This window comes from Leptosomus discolor, chromosome 3 (assembly GCF_034619465.1).
Source record: "Leptosomus discolor isolate bLepDis1 chromosome 3, bLepDis1.hap2, whole genome shotgun sequence".
Lineage (NCBI taxonomy): Eukaryota > Metazoa > Chordata > Aves > Leptosomiformes > Leptosomidae > Leptosomus > Leptosomus discolor.
Window position 1 is genome coordinate 36,354,749 of NC_141393.1, and position 13,528 is coordinate 36,368,276.

Consider the following 13,528-nt stretch of genomic DNA (forward strand, 5'->3'; position numbering starts at 1 on the left):
GCAGATCCTAACGATGAACAACTCTGTCTAGGAGGCTCCTAGGACGCTTTAGAGCATAAATAATATTTTTATCTGAAAATGATTCAAGTTCAGATAGCTATGTGTAGAGTTTCCCAGAATTTTCCTGAGAGAGGAATAAAAGTAGAGGAGTTCCTTGTAAATTATTATTGCATACTGTTAATAAATTCCAGGCCACAGCAATAAGAGATGGTATATATATTTTAGAAGTTACGGGCTGGGGCACATGAATAAGAAAACCTTGTCCAGAGTGAAACAGTAAACAGCCTTATTACTGCTCTGAATCTCACTCAATGATAGTTGATGTATGGCCACAGAAGTTGTTTTTAAGAGAGAGAGTGCTGGACAGGAGCTAGGAACAATCAGCAGCTATTTTCAAGAAATTCCATGGCTGTTTGATTTCCATGTAAACAACTCATTAAAGATGAGTTGCAAGACCGTAGCTTCCTTGATACCCTCAAGATGGACAAAATTCAGAGCCTTTTATGTCTACAGTGCAGTTCTACTGGGACTAGCAATGGCAGAAACTGGATTGAAAACGTGTTATAGAATTAGATGAGGTAATATGCCTTAGCTTTACAGCAGTATATCCTTTCCTGTAACCCCTACAGAAGATGGTATCTATTTATTTTCTGCTGTTACCCTTGCTTGACAGGGCAGAAACATCTAGCTTAGCACTGCAGGGCAATCCAAAATGGTGCAAAGCTTCATTTTGAGCTCTGGGAATGAGTCCATACATTTTGATTGTCAGAGAAAAATTGTGCCAATACATCTACAACAATAAACACTTTAGAAGAAATCTGCTGGTGCCTTTATCTTCTAAATCTGGTAGGGGTGTCACAGACAAGTGGAAAGCGCATTTTCCACATTGCCTGGCCAGCACATCTGTAAAGTGACTTGGAAATAGCACCTTTGAATGTATTTTAGTATTCCCTGTTCTCTCTGCAGAGGCTGCCAGCCAGTCTACAAGTAATGCCAGCTGCGGACACTATGTTTTTGATATTTTTTGCTTGTCTCTACAAACAAAAGTAATTGTGCATTGATTTCTTGATATTTTGCTATGTCAAATTTGTAATAAGCTATGCCATAATGGAGTGGAGATGTCACCCTCATTTTTCACCTACAAGCAGTTGCTGACTTAGGTAGACAAGACTTTCTGTTCCTTCTGTTTTGTCCTAGATGGTCGTAGGCTGGAAGGTTGCGATACAGGATGAAACCACAGAACTCTTGTTTTCTGTTAAAAAAATATTTCCATGAGTAGATGAGACTCATGCCCTCAAGGTCACTATTTTGGCAAAGAATGTTAATGGAAATATGTGAGAAATTATGCCTCTTCTAGAAGAAATGACAGGAAATGTATTTAATTGTTATTTTATTATATATTTCTTTGTTATTATATTATTAAATTTCTTAAATATTGAAATTTTAAAACCATAACATTTTAAAACCGGGCTTTAGGAATATCCTGGACTGGAAGAAAACTTAACCATAGGTTTGGAAGAAACAAAAAGCAAGGAGATTTGAACCACTAAAGTAGCAAGGCACAAAAGAAGGCAAAACTAAGAATAGTCCTGGCAGCACTCGGTGTGTGGATTTTGCGGGGTGTAAGGCCTCCTGAACATACTGTTTGGATGGCAGCTGAAGCTCTTGTCACTTTCCAGCATTTGTCCTTTTGCTCAGAGATACTACAGAGCAGTCAAGAATTGCCTTCAAGACAGCCGCTGAGCCAATTTGTTCTCTTTGTCTGGTGGTGAAAATGTTGTTATATCTAGTCTCTGCTGCCCTGGTTTGGTATTACATTTTTGACTGCTGAACTAGATCTTTCAGTCTGCAATCTGATCACTTGAGCAGAGTTTATTTTGTGAAACTGGCATTTTAATGCCTCTTTTGGGCAGCAGAATTTTTCACTTCCTAGAGTCTGAAACCACTCTCAAAGTGTCCCTGGCAGTGAAAGCATAAGGCTTAGTTTATGAATTTTTTACTAATATTAAATACTCAACTTTATCGGAAATGTTTCAAGTGTGAAAACGTTTCTCTCTGACAGACTATATGAAAAAATATTTATATCCTCTTCCTAACCTTTGTGTACTTATCAGTATGCCACATGGTCACCTAAGGACAGGGACTGGCCATTTGTGAATTTCTGGAAAGAGTCTAACATATCAGAGTTGTTGCTGAAAACAAATCACTGTATAGCATTTATAGTGCTGCTTTATTTTTTAAATAGAATGTTAGTCTTGTATTCAAATTATTCAATCATTATTAATCTAGATAATTTATTATTTTTATTTGTTAGCTTTATACATAGTGTATTTTTATATACGTGTGTGCACTTGTATGTGTGTGTGCGCCAATGTGTATTTTTATATTTATGTCTGTATAAGTAATACAAATATATTTACCATCTCTCCTTATGGTAAATTTCAAAGTGCAGCACAAACTATAGATCCTCTCCTTTTCTACTGAAATCACTCTCACTAAAATGTTTAACAGCTAAAAAGTTTAACAATGTTTATAGAAGTAGAGTAAGGCAGAGTAGACAGTTTTGACAGGACCACAAGATTATACTTACAATATGGCCACATAATGCACACCTTTTATACAGCAAGTAAATGCACATGCACTTCACATCTTACTGCAATGCAAATCATTTGGCAATACTATGCCTATGTAGCAGTTATGTCAATGGAAGTTCCAGGAGATTCTTCTTCTCTTTGGGACATTATTTGTGATCTGTGGTTCATGCACATTTACTTCCAAGATTCTGATTTCTAATTCCTTCAGAGATTGTTCTTTGTGCTTCTGTCAGATGCTGAGATCAATTCTGTGCAGACTAGGGAGGCAAGATACTGGAACTGCAATCTGCTATTGTCCCTGAAAGGAGAATTTTGCCTCAACTGTAAAACTTGTCAGTCCTAGTGAAGGAGAACAGGTGGTGTGAAATAATATAGCTTGTACCTATAGCTATTATTCTATAGTTAGAATGTAATTTAATGAAAGCAATGGTCAGACCTATCAGAAGCTTTTCTCTGCATCCGTCAACCAGGGACTCATTCGCTGAAGGCAGCTTTCTCTCTTTTGTTGGCTTTATCCAGGTATGTACGAAAGACATACTCTTTAACCTTTTCCAGGTTGCATCATGCAGCCTGATTTATGAATGGGGTAATTTTTCTCCAAGTCAATTCACTTGTACAAAGGCAGGCCATCCACAAAATCAGGGAATTATTATTGTTAGAAATGCCCCACTACTATGGTTACCTGCAACAGGCGAAAGATGAGTCAGTTTGAAGTCGTCCTTGAGATAAAGCTTAGTGCTACTCCAGTCCCTTGTGTTATGTCTTCACTGAGAGCAAATAAACTTTACCAGATGATCTTGGTGAAAATGCAAGAGAAATTCTTTTACAGAATACATTAGCTGTAATAGCTTTGCTGAAGTCACTAGCTGAAAATAATGAAGGTTTCTTTTTTCTAATTAGAAGCATTAAAAAATATTTTATGGATATAAAATTAAAAAATTAAGATTCTTGTTCACACTAGACAGTTTACTTATGTCTGCCAAGGTACAACTGTACAAGGTACAAACATTTATCTGTGTGCATCTGTGCAAATTCAAGTACACAAATCCACAACCAGTTCTCATAACACTCTTTTCTGATAAACCATGCACCACCCTATCTAGACCATTTTTTGCCAACAGTAGATAGGCATTCAGCTTTCATTCTGCTTGCAAGTTTATGGCATACTTATTATTGGCCAGACTTGAGACCCTAGGTGATTCTGTTCTCCCTAGGTGATTCTTCGTAAAAATCCATCTCCACTGTGACACTTGGGCTGTGTAGTAAAAAACACCCACTGGGAAACAATCTCTTTCCCTACTGCCTCCTTGAGAATTCAGCATTGTGGTGAAGCCATCTGAGAAGCCGTGGTAATGGAAATGTTAACAGAAACCAGACAGCAGTGTTGAGAGAGCTATTATGAAATTTAACTTCTGTTCACAGAGTTCTCAGAAAAAAACAAAACTTCCAGTTGCTGAAACTGCAGTCTCAAGGGGGTGAATGTTTACCAGACTCTTTGCCAGCCAAAGAATCCATAGAAAGCAAATTCCATCATATATTTACATAGCAAATCACATTCGCATACAAATGCTGCTTTCATCAGTTGAACTCCACTGGAGACAATCAGCTGAAAAGGCTTGAACTAGAGCATATTGAAGCCAGTGGAAATTTTCATATGGACTGCAGCAGTCAAGGTTCTAGCTCCACCTGTATCAGTTAAATTAAAGAAGTAACTCCGTAAGCTACAAGCTCGTAGCAGATTGTGACCTGTGCCAGACTCAGCCTCTTGACATGATTATCCATTATCATGCTGCAGTAAACCAAAGGCGAATATTGCACATTTTCTGCTGGTTACTGCATTCACTGTACAATAAGCCTATGAAGATTTAAACTACTCCATAGACATGAAGGGTCTTCTTAATATGCACCAATTATCCTGCTTAGAAAGGATGGTTTGATTTGGTTTCAAAGGACATATGGATTATTAATCAGGCCTGTGGCAATTTCTTTCATAAAGATATATTTGTTGGAGCTGCACTATACAAGGACAAGAAATGTAAACGATTAGGATACGGGCTGCAGTTCAGATCCTATGCCTCTTCTATATCTTTTGGTCTGGTTTGGGATGGCAATTGGAACAAGGAAATTACTTCAACTGATAGTGAAGAGCAGCCTCTGTACAGTCTTGTGCTGAGTTGCTGTGATGTGTATTTTTTGGCTTTCTCTGTAGTGATCGTGCAACGCTTTTTTTTTCAGTTTGAGCCATGAGTATTTTACTACATGACGATGACAAAAGCCAAATTTCCAGTAGTGAGTAGTTTATTATTAGATGGGATTGCGGAGTTCTGACATTGTAACTCAACAAATCATAGGCTCATAGATTGGTTTGGCTTGGAAGGGACCTTAAAGGTTGTTTAGTCCAACTCCCCTGCCATGGGCATGGACACCTTCCACTAGATCAGGTTGCTCAAAACCATGCAACCTGACCTTGAATGTTTCCAGGGAGGGGGCAGCCACAGCTTCTCTGGGCAACCTGTTCCAGTGTATGTAATACATACCTTTCTCTCTGGTGACTGAATGGGTAAACAGAGATTGCTTGGATACTAAGATCAGTGAATCTGTGGCAGTGCAGACTTCAGGGGAAGTCAACAGAAAGTTCTGAGCGCTGCTAGCTTATATGAGCTGTTAGTGGTGTTACTGGGCTACCTCTATTCACTGGCTCTGTTATTTGAACTTTCTCACTGTGTCTTTCCATAGGAAATTCTTACCTTCATGCATGTACAAAGTGACATGTCAGGATAATGCATAAAGAAACGTAGGTTCATATCCAAAGGACTGAATCAGGGAAGACTGAGGATGGCAATGGAAAAATGTTTCTCTTTTCCTAAGAATTTGTGAGATTTTAAAAGATTTTTTTTCATATTAAAGTCTGTTGTCAGAACTTCTGAAAATAAAAAATTGTATCTTTTTGCAGCTTGCTCAAGTCAAAGGCTATGTTTCATTTAAACAGATTATCTTCTGTATATATGTGTAATTCAAATTCAGACAAAGTATAACAGTCACAGAATGTTTCTATCTATACAATCATTCTAAATCCTCATAGGTATAAAAGACAGACACAGAATATGACTTCAGAAAAACAGTTTGCTAACGGTCTACTTTGGGGCTGAACTTTACTCGCAGCGTGCTCTAGGGAACATGATGACACTCAGTGACCTTAGTCACAGAAAAACATAGAATACATTTTTTCAAAACAAGAAATAGTGGTAGCTCTGCTGTCAGTTTCTATAAATCTGGCAGCAGGAGCTGTGAACTAGCCTTCTGTCAAACCAATCTCCTAATTAGCCACAAAGGGCATGGTTTTTTGTTATTCCATTTTAGACATTCACTTAACTTTTTAGCCTGCTAAGCTTGACACAATACTTGGGCTTTCTGTGGGCCTCCATTTTCTGTGCTGTATCACTTTTCCGCAAAGCATGAACACTAAATTATATATCTAAGCTTCTACCTCATGTCTTAGGTAAAATTAAGCATAGAACTGAATCCGAAACCTGGGATCATACTCCCCTGAAAATGAAATCTTGAAGTAAAACCAGATCCAATTTTATAAGATAGCTTTCTTTTTCCTTAAATTAGGCTTGTTTTGAATATCTACTTTTTATTTCAGTATTTTTATTTTAAGTCAGAAGTGAGGTTGGGTGCTGGATTTAAAAAATCTTAGTCCACATCTGAGTTTTGTCACTGACTTAGCACAGGGTGGAATGTCAGTTCAGATACTTCAATCAGGTTCCCCTAGTTAGGTTCAGAGAGTTGTCTTAAAAATCTCTAATTCATGTCTTTTGCACCCAGAGAACAGTTTACATATGAGATCGCTCCCTAAAAAAGTTGTTGGGGAAACAAAACACATTGTATAACAGGATTAGGATCACTTTGAAAGTCTGAGCTGTTAGTCAGTGGTTACTGAAAAATAACCTTGTGGACTCGTAATTGAAAATCCAGTTTTATTTATAACAGTAGGGGTTGCTGTAGGAAAAGAGAACAAAGCACAAAGCAAACTGAATTCACAGGAACAGCACATTAGTGAAGTTAAAGGGCAGCCAGAATACTTTACTTAGAACTACTTAAAAAAGGACTGATTGCACTTTTTGTGATTTAAAATCTGAGATTATGGCCTTTTCCCAGTGTTCTGATGAATTGCTTGTTAAAGATAATTAGAAAATTTTGCATTTTGATTTTTTTTTCTGATTATAAAATTCCCAATAAGAATGAAACCGTTCTCCTCTCACTAAAATTTATGTTGCTACTCTGTTGGCATGAAATCTGAATCACAGACATATATGCAGTTCTCCTGCTGAACTGACTGTATTTCAACCAGACGATGTAGGCAGATCAGAACAAAGGATAGGATTTATGTTAAATATTTATGGTGCATTGCTTAACCTTGCGTCTAGATAGCAGAAACCACTGGCAAAGCTCAGAAAGTCCCTTTAGGTACCCGTTTGGCATGTTGAATGAGTAGCTAGATATGGCTGGATCACGCCAGCAGTTTCCAATATGCTGACATAATTTATTCATTTGTGTTGTAGTAGTTCTTGACCCTGATCAGAGAGAATTCAGTATGCATATACTGTATGCACAGCAAAAAGTGATGTCTGTCCTGTGAGCCTCTGCCCTTGATACTGAGGTACTGAGAGAAACACTGCAGCACCTGAGGAGCAGCACAGCACGGAGGGATTGCTCGGAGACTGTGGTGGAAGCAGCTTTGGTTGGACAAGGAGGGGAAAGAAGGCACCCTGCTAGTGCCAAGTGTTCCCTGGAGCAAGAGCATGCTCTGCTCCAGCCAGTGCTAACGGTGAGAGGACAGACCCTCTTCTAATCTGGGCTTTTTCTTTCAAGTTTCTTCCCTCCATGACTTACATTATAGTTCAGAACTTCAGAAGAGAAACACTGTTGCCTTCTGGTATTTGGCAGGCTTGGGTGAGGGGCAAGTGGTGTCATACAGGTCTGCAGAGGAGCACTGCATGAGTGAGCGCAAGCTGACAACCTGCTGAAAGCTCAAGGGCTACGGTTTCCTTGCACATTGTGCTCGGCTTACAGTGTCATTAGTATTCCAGCTACCTGCTAATGGGGAAGGACAGAGAGCTGCTTAATTTCTTGCTCTGTCTGTGGAGGTATATAGAAGTCAGGATCTCAGCTGTTATTTCTTACCTGATAACATTGTAATACTATCAGCAATGAGAGCTCTCGGTTTGCTGAGCATAAATAATTCACTGCAATGTGAAAGCTTTAGAGAAAGCAATGATTTGAAGTGAACGAAGATGCCTTATAAGGACATATTTGTAAGCACCAGAGCCTCAGCTTGCTCCCAGATCAGAGTACTAGATCCATCTGATTCTGCCAAACTGGAGCAATGACTCAGTAAAGCTACAGATTCCAAGGATTTCATCAAGCCAATAAAAAGTTAGGAATATAGCAGAAAGATGCCTTCTTTGATATATATAATTGGAGATTTAAGGAGCGATATCTGCTGAGCAGTAGTCAGACGTGATGAAGTGAAAATTGCAACATAGTTAGAAATCATCTGAAGGTCTCTTTTTACAGCATGAGAGATTGTACTATGCTGAGAAGTTACTGATGTAAGGTCATTTTGTACCATTCCTAAGAGAGGAAAAGGGTTTAAGCTATGCTTATGTAAAACTGTACAAAGTTTATGTATGTAGTGTTCAGGGTCCAAAATAAGTAAGTGAATGAATCAATTCATTGTTTTATGAGAATGCTTTTCAGTTATACCTAACCCATGCTATGCAAATTTAGAGAAGTGAGAGGGTACCTTCATGTTTTCGGTGCTATTAAGGTGTGAGGTATTGTCCTCAGAAGAAATTGCAATAAATATTTACTAGAAAACAGATTAAAAAAAAATAAAAAGCAAAAGAGGGCCAAGTCCCAACCCAAGGAGCAAACAGTAACAGCACTGGCAGATTAGCAATGAAAGATCTCATTGGTTAAATTTGCAATAATATTGATAGCAGAAAGCACCAACAAGTATTGCAATACTAATAAATATTTTGGCCAAAGGGTTAAAGATGTGCCTCTATTGATAATGTCAAACTTCAGGTCATTCTCAAGCTCAGCTAAATCATTTATATCACATCCTTCTTGGTTTAGAACTTGGAAATACTGCTGGATGCTGCAGTATGAGGTGCCTCCTGCCATCATTGGCTCTCCTAAGGCAGATTCTTCTGCAGTAAGTTTGGAACTCAGCCATGAGCCACCAGATCTGATCACAAGCAATTTACCACAACTGTCACAGAGTTCCTTGCTCTGAAAACAGACCATGCCTGGAAGTGAACACAAGACAGAAATGTATATCAGAAAAGACTCATTTTTGCATAATGTAGGATAAATTAGAGTACATTCCCATGCTATGCTTGATTTTAGAAGCATAGTGTCCACCTGTGCTGTGGGCTCCAAGATGTATTTGAATAGGTTGCTCAAGGTTTTACTCCAGTATCTGCTATGACCTTTTGAGTAAATCCTGTAATTAGTTTTCCTGTAAAATCATACACAAGTATCTACATAACACATTTTACTGTCTTGAAAGATGTAACTCCCTGTGAGGAGCAGGGAGTTGGACTTGATGATCCTTATGGTCCCTTCCAACTTGAGGTATTCTATGATTCTATGATTCTAATTTTCTGGAGTCCAAAGGAGCTATGTTTGAAACCAATTTTGAGATCCAGATTGTGAAAAGTATTTTTTTGCCTTGTTTTGTTTAGGCCTAATAAAATGGGAGAAGTAATATATTTATATATTCATATAGACATAAAAGCTGAAGGTGCCCTGCTCTTTGGCGAAGTGTAGTATACCTTGCTAGCTTCCCTGGCAGCTACTGTCAATTTTCCAGCATGGTGATAAGCTGTGGAAGAGTCTTCAGTGGGTGAGAGGAGTGAGGAGTGTGCTTGGGGAGTATAAGTGGTAAATTAAAGTGGCTGGATTGCATTAAGAAAAAAGGGATCAAATCAGTGGGGAGACCAGGGGCTGCAACAAGTCATGCTATTCTGGTAAGGAGAAGATGAAGGGAGAAGATTCAGAGTCAGCTCTGTGCCAGAGGTGGTCTGCACGAGACTAAGGAAAAAAGTCTGTCAATCAGCACTGTTGTTTCTTCCGCTCTCCTCCTTGCCCCCTCAAGAAGTCTTCATTGCAGCTGTGCTTGATGGTGTGGACCCAGTAGGCAGTACTGAGATGCTGTTTCTGCCACTGCAGGTGCCCAAGACAAATATTTAAGCAGGAAGAATGGAAAGGAAACGGATAACCTCCTTCTTGCTATGCATCACTTCTCATGATCTCACCTTCCATCAAGACACAGATCTCACTGTTTGGGAGTCCTTATTGCTGGTGCTGTCCATACATGTTGCTAAAGAAACTCTTCTCCCTTTCGAAAACTAGCAGTGGATGTTAAAAAAGAAGTGGGAGAAGAAGAGTAGTAAAAAGATGTGCCCAGATTCCCACAACAGAACAAAGACAAAGCAGAGAATATCTTGCTTTTTCCAAGGCACTGTATACTGTTGATTCACAAATTCTTTCAAATGCCTCCTTTCAAGCAGTAGTAGAACCTAAAAAGAAGTAAAACTGCTGAGACATTGAAAGATTACCTTTATGACAGTGCTCAGGTCCCATTATGAAAAGTACTATATAGGAGTATAAAGAGCTTAAACCGTTTTCCCACACTGATAATAGCAATTAATGAATTTGAAAGAATTGGTTTTTGCTAATTTACTTACTTGACCCTATACCCAGTAAGACAAATTCACAAGTATTTAAAGTTCTTCCATACAAGGATTGAATTCCTTTGAAATTAAATGATATAAAAATATGAAAACAGTCTGCAGTTGAATCATTCTTATTTTTTTTTTATATAGGTTTATTCAGCAAGTTGGCTACCAGCTGAGGGCAATGGTTTCCATACTACGATTTGTGGTGTATTTAAAACAGATGGAAGCATCTCAAAGCCTGCTTTGTCCAAAGCCAAGAACATTTTTTCGGCAAGAAGTCTGAACTTGTTGCCACATAAACAAAATAAGTGATTTAATTTAGTGTCTACATATTTCGGATTGGCAAAATCTGCTGAAAAAAAGCAAAGCCAGAGAGTAGGCTCTATGAAAATAGGAAAAGAGAGAGCAAGAGAAAGAGGGAGATACACACACACACATGCGTGCACCACACACAAACACACATGCCCTGGCAGCTGTTCAACCTGAAGTGTTTGTGTTGTGAGATTCTACCAAGTAGCAGGGTGTTTTGGTCCATCTGGAAAATTTCTTACACATTTTATTCCATGAGTTTAGGCACCAGTCTAAATATTGAAGAAAGCATATTTGGAAGAAAGCTTTCTATTAGCTAGCCCTAATAATAAAATCAAGCATTAAATTTTCTTGAAGTTTGTTTATGATGTACAGATGCATCATACAGATGCCAAAAATTCAAATGTGTTCTAAAACTGTAAAACGTAGAAAGGTAAAGAGAGTAGATAATAATCCGAACAGCTGTATAGGTGTATATTTGTTTGGAAGGGGCCAAAGATGCTTAAAAAAGAGTATCTTTATGGTAAGTTTATTATCATGCTCTTATTGTATATGCCATAGAGGCCAATTTCATTTTGGACTGACCAAGACTCATGAGCCATTTGGCCCTGAACTTTATCCACAATTTTGTTGTAGAGTGTATCATCGGGTATTTCCAAATCTGCATTTTGTGGAGACACTGAAATTCTGTCCTGGGAGTGCTCATGGACGTGTGCTGAGCACAGGAGTAGACACAGGAAGTTGTGTATGAGTCTGACTCTGTCATCGATGTCCTTTGGCATTCTTTGTGTTGCTGAGCTCTATGGGTGTAATTCTCCACAGTTGTTTCCTTACCTGGGGTAGAATGGCTACTTAGAGTGTTCGTTGGACTGTCTGTTTAAATGTCTTCTAAGTTTGCTTAATTGTTCCTTCAGCAAAATTGGTGACGGTGCCTTTAAATGAGAAATTATTTATGAAAAAGGTGAGGCATGCCATTTCAAAGCCGATGTGTGAGCAGTACAAGATTCAAGAACAGACTGGACAGGAAAGTGAGTTCCAAATGTCATTGACAAAAACATAATAAATTTCTGACTAAAAAAGAGCTAGGAAAGTCCATGAGTGTGGTTGTTCGGTTGTAGTATATTCTTAACTGCAGAATTATTTTTTACTATATATCTCACAATTTGAGAACTATGGGGTGCAAAATGAAATTATCAGTATATTTGTGAACAAGCAAAAATGTTTTTTTCAGAGAACGAATAATTAAATTATGGAACTTCAGAATCAGAACTATTCTAGATCCAGAAAAAGGATAGACAAATTAATTTCTGATAGCAGGTATTAAACACTGCAAAAACTCTAGTCGAGTCAGCAAAGGCAAAGTCCAATGTGGGCATCTTAATCAGACATGGAATATCATTTGTCTGCAGTGAGAACATGTTGGAAGATGATTCAGAATTGATTTATTCATGCTGAACTTGATTCAATGGCCAAAACTACTGATTAGAGAGAAAGCTCCATGCTTGGTTTTGATAAGAAACAGAACCATTAATGGCACCGTGAGTGGTAATTGAATTTGTATTGCTGATGAGATTTGAGAGGAACATGACAAATGGTCTCCAGCCCAGGATCTGACAGGATCTGGCTGACCTCTGTAAGAGGTATCTGTAAGAGACAGCAGCTGCTGAGGCACTATGAAAGATATCCAGGACTTCCTGCCACACTTTAAGCTGGTGACGGACATGTGCCCAAGCAGCATTTTTTTCTGTGTTGGGGTCAGATGCAGGTGCACATCCCATCATCCACCGCTCTGGATTTCCTTCAGAATTAAATCTAGATCTGCAACAGAGAAAAGCTTCACTTCATTCTGGACAGGTACCTGGTTTTGACAGATGGGGAAGTGATATGCTGAGATATATGGCAGAGTGCCATTGCTCTACATTTTAGATAGCTTATGAGAGGCAGAAATTGGAAGAAATAAAGCAGTTATCTGGGCAAGGAAATCTTGCAACTGAGAAAACCTCTGTCTAAGAAAAAACTGAATGGGGCAGATAGCTGGCACAACACCAATGATACTTTTAAATTTTTTGTCACAATTATCAAGACTTCCTGTCGGGGTCATTTGTGATTGTTACGCATAGCAAATTCTGCACCTAGATGTCTTCATGGATCTCTTCTTTGACTGAGATGCATTTTCTGAGTGGATGGGGGAGTTTCAATGTAGTCATGATTGTCCCACAGTTCTTTCACTATTTCTCATTTTACTTGTTGGCCCAGTAGTCCGGGAAATCACCACAAATACAGAAGATAAACTCAGACTGTGGGGTACAGTTTGAATCAGTGGTTTTTTTGTCTTCAACCCGTTGTCGACCCCTTCTTTTCTCTGCTAGCATTTTATTAGCAAAAATAGGCCAAATTTTTCTTTTGTGTAGCTCTGTTAAAGTCAGTGCACTCAGAAATGTGGACTTGTGTGACTATGCACTATTTTGAAATGAGACCGATTATTAGAAAACAAACTTTGAATGTCATGGAATGAAAAAGAGCTGTCAAAGCTCCTGGGATTTTTATTTTGTCTGCCAAAAAGCATTCAACAAACATACATCTGCAGAAAACGTTGTGTATTTCTCAGTAATGTATTTTCTTGTAAAGTACAATGTAATGAAACGTATGCCAATAGATAATCAAGCACAAGGGCAATTTAAACGTGACTTCGTGACTGAGAAAAATGTGGCGCTTCATGTTCAAAATGAACAGTTGAGGAAGCACCACATGAGTTATAAATTAATATTTAAAAACTACTGTGCAGGGTTTTTAATATTTTAATTCTCACTCAATTTCAATAAAAAGTATAATATATACTTACAAGTATAGTAATTTCATTTTATTGAACTCCAT